Source organism: Anomaloglossus baeobatrachus, chromosome 2, assembly GCF_048569485.1.
Source record: "Anomaloglossus baeobatrachus isolate aAnoBae1 chromosome 2, aAnoBae1.hap1, whole genome shotgun sequence".
Classification (NCBI taxonomy): domain Eukaryota; kingdom Metazoa; phylum Chordata; class Amphibia; order Anura; family Aromobatidae; genus Anomaloglossus; species Anomaloglossus baeobatrachus.
In genome coordinates, this window is record NC_134354.1 from 3,272,565 (window position 1) to 3,284,464 (window position 11,900).

Here is an 11,900-nt window from a genome sequence, read left to right on the forward strand (position 1 = left end):
AGCTGCAAGTCACATTTATGTATGAGATAGCAGAGATGATTGTCTATAAAATGAAGGATGTCTCATGCTGAAAGCTGTAGAGGACGGTGAGATATGGAGCTGGAAAGTCACAAGCTCAGAACATTGTTACCTTTTTGCTTGCCACTATACTATGTTTTTGCCTGTTGGGGACCCAATAAAGTGTCACCAATGTGCGGTTCCCTCACCCTGTGTTGTCTGTAGTGTTCCGCCCACGGGGAAGGATTGCGGGTGTTCAGTGGGATGAGGGGTCTTCTAAAGACAGCCATGTCTCCATACCAAAACCCTTATCGATCAGAAACGGATCCCTTATCAATCACATATCATTGACCGATCACAGGCTGATCCCTTGTCGATCACGTACTATCACGTGGCTAGTGGCTGTCTGCTAGCTTGTTGCATTAGCACCAGGTCTAGCAAACAGCTATGAAGAGCAGAAGAAGCTGGATGTCACAATACGGTGGGAGTGCGTGAGACGAGAATACTGAATGGGGGTATTGTGGGAACCCCTGGATTTTAGTGTACTGTCTCAATGTGAAAGCTTTTTGGGAAGAGCAGTTGGAATTTGCTGTATGTTGTGTTTGTCCTTCCTTAATCATAGTATCATAGTATCATAGTTTTTAAGGTTGAAGGGAGACTCTAAGTCCATCTAGTTCACCCCGTAGCCTAACGTTGATCCAGAGGAAGGCAAAAAACCCCCAATGTGGCAAATAAGCTCCAATGGGGAAAAAATGTCCTTCTTTCGTCCACATCCGGCAATCAGACTAGTTCCCTGGATCAATACCCTGTCATAAAATCTAATATACATAACTGGTAATATTACATTTTTCAGGAAAGGCATCCAGGCTCTGCTTAAATGTTAGTAGTGAATCACTCATTACAACATCATGCGGCAGAGAGTTCCATAGTCTCACTGCTCGTACAGTAAAGAATCCTCGTCTGTGATTATGATTAAACCTTCTTTCCTCAAGACGTAGCGGATGCCCCCGTGTTCCAGTCGCAGGCCTAGGTGTAAAGAGATCTTTGGAAAGGTCTCTGTACTGTCCCCTCATATATTTATACATTGTGATTAGATCCCCCCTAAGCCTTCGTTTTTCCTGTCTTGGTATTGCAGCCCCCCCATTCCTCTAATAATCTTGGTCGCTCTTCTCTGCACCCTCTCCAGTTCAGCTATGTCCTTCTTATATATCGGTGACCAGAATTGTACACAGTATATAAGTGCGGTCGCACTAGTGACTTGTACAGAGGTAGAACTATATTTTTTTCATGAACACTTATACCTCTTTTAATACATCCCATTATTTTATTAGCCCTGGCAGCAGCTGCCTGACACTGTCCACTAAAGTGAAGTTTACCATCCCCCCATACACCCAAGTCTTTTTCTGTGTCTGTTTTACCCAGTGTTCTACAATTAAGTACATAATCATAAATGTTATTTCCTCTACCCAAGTGCATGACCTTACATTTATCTACATTAAACTTCAATTGCCACTTCTCAGCCCAATCCTCCAATTTACATAAATCTCCCTGTAATATAAAATTATCCTCCTCTGTATTGATTACCCTGCAGAGTTTAGTATCATCTGCAAATATTGAAATTCTACTCCGCATGCCCCCAACAAGGTCATTTATAAATATGTTGAAAAGAAGCGGGCCCAATACTGACCCCTGTGGTACCCCACTATGAACTGAGACCCAGTCCGAGTACGTACCATTAATAACCACCCTTTGTTTCCTATCACTGAGCCAGTTTGTAACCCAGTTACACATATTTTCCCCTATCCCCATTATTCTCATTTTATGCACCAACCTTTTGTGTGGCACCGTATCAAAAGCTTTTGAAAAGTCCATATACACAACATCCACTGCATTTCCCTGGTCCAGGCTTGAACTTACCTCTTCATAGAAGCTGATCAAATTGGTTTGACAGGATCGATCCCTCATAAACCCATGTTGATACTCTGTCATAAGGTTATTTTTCTTGAGATACTCCAGTATAGCATCTCTCAAGAAACCCTCAAGGATTTTACCAACCGTAGAGGTTAAACTTACCGGCCTATAATTTCCCGGCTCAGTTTTTGTCCCCTTTTTGAATATTGGCACCACATTTGCTATGCGCCAGTCCTGCGGTACCGACCCTGTTATTAAGGAATCTGAGAAGATTAAAAATAATGGTCTATCTATCACAGAACTCAATTCCTGTAGTACTCTGGGGTGTAGCCATCCGGGCCCGGAGATTTGTCACCCTTAGTGATTTCGAGGCGGCGAAATCTCTTAGGTTTCTTAGGTTTGCCTCACTAGTCTGTTCCCTTTAGTTTGTAGTGCCTTGTATGATTGTGGTTTTTTTTTTAGCCCTGTCTGTCTCTAACCTTGAGTAGGACTAGTGTACTCGCTACCCTGCACACTAGACAGGGCTGTATCCAGGGACAGACAGGGATAGTAACGTGATCACTTCACGGGATGAAAGAACCCGTCTAGTGATGTCAGGGCTGCTCGGGGTAAGTGTCAGGGGTTGCCCCTCCCTATTCCTTCTCAAGTGGTGGAGCATCAATTATCCTATCGCACCTTGCGCCAACCTTGGTGGGGTGCAACACCCAGGACCTGCCCTGGAGTGGTACCTGGTGCCTATCGTCAGACAAGTCCAACCTCATGATCAGAGGCTCTGGTCAAGGCTGGGTAGGCACTTACTCATGCCCCTCTCAGGGTAAGCTGGTTTTGGGATCAGTGGGTTAGCTCCCCTCCATCACTGTACTGTGACATTATCACTGGCTGCACCATTTTGGGGGGAGGTCTACGATGGAGCCCATCTTTGCACTGGCTGAGCACCTGCAGAGTCTTTCACTGGAGGTGGCAGATCTGGGTTTGGACATGTTGCAGCTTTCCGTCACAGAATCCGGGTTTAGTGTCCACTGTTCCTGGGCAATTCCTGCCATAGACTAAATTAACGTTGCCAGATAGGTTCTCTGGAGGTCGGGACAAGGTTGTGTTATTTAGGGAGGCCTGCAAACTGTACGCTTAGACTGCATTCCTCAGGTACCGAGGAGCAGCGGGTGGGGATAGTTGTCTCACTCCTCCAGGGGGATCTCCAAGCCTGGGCTTTCTCTGCCCACCTGATTCTCAGTCGCTCCGGACGGTTGAGGTCTTTTCTTTGAGGCTCATTTATGACAATCCCAACTGCGTTGCCCTGGCTGACTCCAAACTACGTCAGATTCGGCACTTCCGGGGCAATGATCCCACACTTCTATAGAATTTCTGCCAGAGAGTATCGGACTTTAGTTGTGTATGAGACTCCAGGGTCCGCGGAGGCCGCCATGTCCCCGGCTATCCGTATTAACCAGTATCTCTGTGAAAGTTCAAAAGGAGACCCCATTATCCACCAGGGATCCTGTGATTATGGAACCTAGGTCAGTGGCCCCTGAGGCACCTATGTAGTTGGGAGGGTAACGCGTGGCACTGGTTCACCTATAGTTCATCGCAAAATGAGACTCTGTTTCATTTGTGGTTGTGAGGCTGCGTGCCCATGATCAGGGGTCACAGCGTTTTGGGCGCAGTGTGTTTTCGCTTTGTTGTACAGTACAAGCACAGAGGATGGATTGATAGAAATCTCCTGTCCTCTGTGCTTCTTTTCTCCACAGCGTAAACTGACATACGGCGCGGCTTCCCGTCCTGTCAATTTATTCCTGCCACGAGTGCTCTCCGCAAGGGAGAACAGAGAAAAGACTGCTGCGGCCCGAACCCTGATCATGGGCACGGGCAGCTAAGGTCTCCTGTGGACAGCACTGTGGCCTCGCAGGAGAGGACATGCTGCGTCCAGGACTCAGCTTGTCCGGATCGTGGGCACGTAGACTAAAGATCACTTTACAGGATCGAGCTCAGGCTGCATGGAGGATAGCCACCTGGGTGTACATATTTCCTCTGTTCATAGGTCGTAATTTCTTCTCTGAGGTCCTATCAGGTGGAAAGAAGGTGTTTATTTCCGCCTTTTTGGATAGTGGTGCAGGGTCCAATTTGGTGGACGTCCAGTTCATCCGGAACCAGGGCCTTACTCCACATAGTTACCTAAACCTATTTCCACTGTCGCCATCGATTCTGCACCCCTGAGTGAGAGGTCATTCAAGGCTTACGTCTCCAGGTTGGGGCCATGCACACAGAATCCATTGACTGTTTTGTGCTGGAGGGTCTACCCTCACCGGTGGTGTTAGGTCTCCCTTGGCTGATGCTACACAATGCTGTGGTGGATTGGCGGCACGGGAGGTAGCATGGTGGAGCGAGTACTGTCACAACACCTGCATGAGCACCTGTATTTCAATGGTCGCTCCCAGGTCCTTGCCCGAGTATCTGTCTGACTTTGAGGATGTCAGGAGCTTCCCCCCCCCACCGCTCCTACGACTGCTCAGTCAATCTAATACCAGGGACAAAGTTACCAAAAAGCGGGCTATATAAGCTTCAGGTCCAGAGAGGCCGGCCATGAAAGAGTACATCTCAGACAGCCTTGTATAGGACACATCGGACCCGCCTCGTCTGCTCCACTGGCTGCAGGGTTCTTCTTTGTTAGGATATAAGATGGGGGGCTGCGTCCTTGTTTGGATTTCCATGAACTGTTCAGGATCCGTACTCCCTCCCTCGAATCCCAGATCTTTTTAATCTAATCGTCTGGGCTAAATGGTTCACCAAACTGGATCTGAGGGGGGAAAACAATCTTATCCTGAGGGGGATGAGTGGAAAATGGCTTTCAATACTGTGGAGCGCGACAACCAGGAGCTGCCCTGGAGGGGTACCTGGTGCCTATCATCAGACAAGTCCACCCTCACCATGCAAGGCTCTGCTGAGGGATGGGTAGGCCCTAACACGCCCCTCTCAGGGTAAGCCCGGTGCTGGGATCAGGGGGTCAGCTACCCTCTCCCCCCTCCATCATTTACCCATCACAAGCTGTTTACTGATTGTTCACGGATCATTGGCTGCCCACAGACTGATCACTGATCCATCATGTATCATTGGCTGCCCACAGACTGATCACTGATCCATCATGTATCATTGGCCACGGACTGATCACTGATCCATCATGTATCATTGGCCACGGACTGATCACTGATCCATCATGTATCATTGGCTGCCCACGGACTGATCACTGATCCATCATGTATCATTGGCCACGGACTGATCACTGATCCATCATGTATCATTGGCCACGGACTGATCACTGATCCATCATGTATCATTGACCACAGACTGATCACTGATCCATCATGTATCATTGGCCACGGACTGATCACTGATCCATCATGTATCATTGGCCACAGACTGATCACTGATCCATCATGTATCATTGACCACAGACTGATCGCTGATCCATCATGTATCATTGACCACAGACTGATCACTGATCCATCATGTATCATTGACCACAGACTGATCACCGATCCATCATGTATCATTGACCACAGACTGATCACTGATCCATCATGTATCATTGGCCACAGACTGATCACTGATCCATCATGTATCATTGGCCACAGACTGATCGCTGATCCATCATGTATCATTGGCCACAGACTGATCACCGATCCATCATGTATCATTGACCACAGACTGATCACCGATCCATCATGTATCATTGGCCACAGACTGATCACCGATCCATCATGTATCATTGGCCACAGACTGATCACTGATCCATCATGTATCATTGGCTGCCCACAGACTGATCACCGATCCATCATGTATCATTGACCACAGACTGATCACTGATCCATCATGTATCATTGACCACAGACTGATCACTGATCCATCATGTATCATTGGCTGCCCACAGACTGATCACCGATCCATCATGTATCATTGACCACAGACTGATCACTGATCCATCATGTATCATTGACCACAGACTGATCACTGATCCATCATGTATCATTGGCCACAGACTGATCACTGATCCATCATGTATCATTGGCCACAGACTGATCACTGATCCATCATGTATCATTGGCCACAGACTGATCACTGATCCATCATGTATCATTGGCCACAGACTGATCACTGATCCATCATGTATCATTGGCCACAGACTGATCACTGATCCATCATGTATCATTGACCACAGACTGATCACCGATCCATCATGTATCATTGACCACAGACTGATCACCGATCCATCATGTATCATTGGCCACAGACTGACCACCGATCCATCATGTATCATTGACCACAGACTGATCACCGATCCATCATGTATCATTGACCACAGACTGATCACCGATCCATCATGTATCATTGACCACAGACTGATCACCGATCCATCATGTATCATTGGCCACAGACTGATCACTGATCCATCATGTATCATTGGCCACAGACTGATCACTGATCCATCATGTATCATTGGCTGCCCACAGACTGATCACCGATCCATCATGTATCATTGACCACAGACTGATCACCGATCCATCATGTATCATTGACCACAGACTGATCACCGATCCATCATGTATCATTGACCACAGACTGATCACTGATCCATCATGTATCATTGGCCACAGACTGACCACTGATCCATCATGTATCATTGACCACAGACTGATCACTGATCCATCATGTATCATTGGCCACAGACTGATCACTGATCCATCATGTATCATTGGCTGCCCACAGACTGATCACTGATCCATCATGTATCATTGGCCACAGACTGATCACCGATCCATAATGTATCATTGGCCACAGACTGATCACTGATCCATCATGTATCATTGGCCACGGACTGATCACTGATCCATCATGTATCATTGGCCACGGACTGATCACTGATCCATCATGTATCACTGGCCACGGACTGATCACTGATCCATCATGTATCATTGGCCACGGACTGATCACTGATTCATCATGTATCATTGACCACAGACTGATCACTGATCCATCATGTATCATTGGCCACAGACTGATCACCGATCCATCATGTATCATTGACCACAGACTGATCACCGATCCATCATGTATCATTGACCACAGACTGATCACCGATCCATCATGTATCATTGGCCACAGACTGATCACTGATCCATCATGTATCATTGGCCACAGACTGATCACTGATCCATCATGTATCATTGGCTGCCCACAGACTGATCACCGATCCATCATGTATCATTGACCACAGACTGATCACCGATCCATCATGTATCATTGACCACAGACTGATCACCGATCCATCATGTATCATTGACCACAGACTGATCACTGATCCATCATGTATCATTGGCCACAGACTGACCACTGATCCATCATGTATCATTGACCACAGACTGATCACTGATCCATCATGTATCATTGGCCACAGACTGATCACTGATCCATCATGTATCATTGGCTGCCCACAGACTGATCACTGATCCATCATGTATCATTGGCCACAGACTGATCACCGATCCATAATGTATCATTGGCCACAGACTGATCACTGATCCATCATGTATCATTGGCCACGGACTGATCACTGATCCATCATGTATCATTGGCCACGGACTGATCACTGATCCATCATGTATCACTGGCCACGGACTGATCACTGATCCATCATGTATCATTGGCCACGGACTGATCACTGATTCATCATGTATCATTGACCACAGACTGATCACTGATCCATCATGTATCATTGGCCACAGACTGATCACTGATCCATCATGTATCATTGGCCACAGACTGATCACTGATCCATCATGTATCATTGGCCACAGACTGATCGCTGATCCATCATGTATCATTGGCCACAGACTGATCACTGATCCATCATGTATCATTGGCCACAGACTGATCACTGATCCATCATGTATCATTGGCCACAGACTGATCACTGATCCATCATGTATCATTGGCCACAGACTGATCACTGATCCATCATGTATCATTGGCCACAGACTGATCACTGATCCATCATGTATCATTGGCCACAGACTAATCACTGATCCATCATGTATCATTGGCCACAGACTGATCACTGATCCATCATGTATCATTGGCTGCCCACAGACTGATCACCGATCCATCATGTATCATTGGCCACAGACTGATCACTGATCCATCATGTATCATTGGCCACAGACTGATCACCGATCCATCATGTATCATTGGCCACAGACTGATCACCGATCCATCATGTATCATTGGCCACAGACTGATCACTGATCCATCATGTATCATTGGCCACAGACTGATCACCGATCCATAATGTATCATTGGTCACAGACTGATCACTGATCCATCATGTATCATTGGCCACAGACTGATCACTGATCCATAATGTATCATTGGCCACAGACTGATCACCGATCCATAATGTATCATTGGCCACAGACTGATCACTGATCCATCATGTATCATTGGCCACAGACTGATCACTGATCCATAATGTATCATTGACCACAGACTGATCACTGATCCATCATGTATCATTGGCCACAGACTGATCACTGATCCATCATGTATCATTGGCCACAGACTGATCACCGATCCATAATGTATCATTGACCACAGACTGATCACTGATCCATCATGTATCATTGGCCACAGACTGATCACCGATCCATAATGTATCATTGGTCACAGACTGATCACCGATCCATAATGTATCATTGACCACAGACTGATCACTGATCCATCATGTATCATTGGTCACAGACTGATCACCGATCCATAATGTATCATTGGCCACAGACTGATCACCGATCCATAATGTATCATTGGCCACAGACTGATCACTGATCCATCATGTATCATTGGCCACAGACTGATCACTGATCCATAATGTATCATTGACCACAGACTGATCACTGATCCATCATGTATCATTGGCCACAGACTGATCACCGATCCATAATGTATCATTGGTCACAGACTGATCACCGATCCATAATGTATCATTGGCCACAGACTGATCACCGATCCATCATGTATCATTGGCCACAGACTGATCGCTGATCCATCATGTATCATTGGCCACAGACTGATCACTGATCCATCATGTATCATTGGCCACAGACTGATCACCGATCCATAATGTATCATTGGCCACAGACTGATCACTGATCCATCATGTATCATTGGCCACAGACTGATCACTGATCCATAATGTATCATTGGCCACAGACTGATCACTGATCTATCATGAATCATTGGCCACAGACTGATCACTGATCCATAATGTATCATTGGCCACAGACTGATCACTGATCCATCATGTATCATTGGCCACAGACTGATCACTGATCCATCATGTATCATTGGCCACAGACTGATCACTGATCCATCATGTATCATTGGCCACAGACTGATCACTGATCCATCATGTATCATTGGCCACAGACTGATCACTGATCCATCATGTATCATTAGCCACAGACTGATCACTGATCCATCATGTATCATTGGCTGCCCACGGACTGATCACTGATCCATCATGTATCATTGGCCACAGACTGATCACTGATCCATCATGTATCATTGGCCACAGACTGACCACTTATTGATCACGGATCATTGACCAATCACAGACTGATCACGCATTATTGACCAATCACAGACTGATCACTGATTGATCACGCATTATTGACCAATCACAGACTGATCACTTATTGATCACGAATCATTGGCCGACCACAGACTGATCACTGATCGATCACATATCACTGACTGATCACATTCGCTGGCATGCATTATCAGTGGTGGTGGATCACCAGATTGTACCACACACCACGTATGGATGGGTCCAGAAGGGGCAGCCTGTGTGTGTGACGTGATCACTACACATTATGGGTCTTCTACAGACTGTAGCGTCGCTGCTCTCCCGTCTGCCCCTCATGGTCGCTGCTCTCCCGTCTGCCCCTCATGGTCGTTGCTCTCCCGTCTGCCCCTCATGGTCGCTGCTCTCCCGTCTGCCCCTCATGGTCGCTGCTCTCCCGTCTGCCCCTCATGGTCGCTGCTCTCCCGTCTGCCCCTCATGGTCGCTGCTCTCCCGTCTGCCCCTCATGGTGGTCGGCCCCTCATGGTGGTAGGTCACAGGTTGTCACTCACCTCCGGCAGGGACGAGGTTGTCAGGCCGGCAGTGCTGCAGGTTCTGGAGGGCTCGCCCGGAGAGGAGTCAGTCACAGGTTGTAGACATGGTTCAGAGATGGACGCTGGATGTCCCCCAGACATATGTCTCACCTGGGACTGGGGGGGACTACGCTGGGGGTGGGCAGCCGTGTTGGACCACTGGGACCCCGGAATGCTGTGCGTCTGACCTCCTGTCCGGAGCAGGGCGATGACATGGAGATGATAGAAGGGTGGCTCTGGTGGTGACGGAGGAGGAGGGGGAGGGATGCTGGCAGCAGATGAGCCCCGCTCCCCTGGGTACCACCGATCTCACATGTGCTGGGCAGAGATGGAGGAAGATGAGAGTGCGGGGAGGGAGGATGGGGGTCTGTCTGTCCCCTCTAATGAGAACTCACCACTGGACGCTGCTGGTGCCAGGATCCTAAGTGCTTCTGACATCTGTCACTACTTCCAGGACAAACCCAGAGAGGCGCGATGATGTGGAGGTGCCCCCCAGCCCCATGTCCTACTGCACAGCTGAGACCCTCCCCACCCTCACTAATATCATACAAGCCAGGTCTCACCGTGACCCCGGGCTGCGTCTCACAGCTGCGCCCTCCTCGCCACCGCACCTCACCATCGCTTCCTCTGCCATCCGCGGGCAGCCATGTTGGAAGGTCTTGGGGGATGCAGACGTTGCGCAGGTCTCTCACTCTACATTCACCCTTTCAATGCCAGAGTCTCCTGCCACATTAAAGGGATGCAGACCGTAACCTCATAAAGGTCAGCGGAGAATAACCACAGCCCAGACATCTGTATGGCTCACCCTGCCATGTGTGACATCACAGGACACCATGACATCATCAGTGATATGTACACAGCACTGCCCTCTGCTGGAGAGACCATGTGTGACATCACAGGACACCATGACATCATCAGTGATATGTACACAGCACTGCCCTCTGCTGGAGAGGCCATGTGTGACATCACAGGAGAACATGACATCATCAGTGATATGTACACAGCACTGCCCTCTGCTGGAGAGATCATGTGTGACATCACAGGAGAGCATGACATCATCAGTGATATGTACACAGCACTGCCCTCTGCTGGGAGGCCATGTGTGACATCACAGGAGAGCATGACATCATCAGTGATATGTACACAGCACTGCCCTCTGCTGGAGAGACCATGTGTGACATCACAGGAGAGCATGACATCATCAGTGATATGTACACAGCACTGCCCTCTGCTGGGAGGCCATGTGTGACATCACAGGACTATGTCATGATACACAAGATTGGAATACAAGGCTAGAAGGATACAAATTATTTAGAAGTGGCTTAACAAGAGGGAGGTGTCGCATTGTCTATTAAGAAAGCGTTAATCTCCACAGAAATCCAGGCTTCTGGGAATGGCAGCTCTGTAGAGAAGAGCAGAAAGGGCACTATTGTGTGTGTTATCGGCCGCCTGGACAGACTGAAGATATGGGTGATCTCCTTATACATCAGATATCGGGAGATTTTAACTATCCAGATACAGTTGTGCTCAAAAGTTTACACACCCCGGTAGATTTTTTTGCTTTCTTGGCCTTTTTCAGAGAATATGAATGATAACACACAATCTTTTCCCGCTCATGGTCAGTGTCGGGTGAAGCCATTTATTGTCATCTACTGTGCTTTCTCTTTATAAATCATAATGACAACCAAAAACATCCAAAGTTCCCATCCCCCAGTTCTTAATACCGTGTATCGCCCCCTCTAACATCAATGACAGCTTGAAGTCTTTTGTGGTAGTTGTCGATGAAGCTCTTT

General features: G+C 47.8%; 1 protein-coding gene across 3 annotated transcripts in view; it reads right to left on the minus strand.

The window, feature by feature from the left end:
* The window catches only part of NHLH2 (nescient helix-loop-helix 2), a 30,206-nt gene extending 19,344 nt beyond the window's left edge, over positions 1-10,862 (minus strand). The window contains exon 1 of one of the 3 annotated variants that reach the window (XM_075334828.1): positions 10,671-10,862. The gene's annotated coding sequence lies outside the window, so the exon portion shown is untranslated. Of the gene's footprint in view, positions 1-10,086; positions 10,174-10,502; positions 10,646-10,670 lie in introns of those variants that run through there. The other 2 variants (XM_075334830.1, XM_075334829.1) reach the window with 2 other exon arrangements.
* Positions 10,863-11,900: the final 1,038 nt, after the last annotated feature.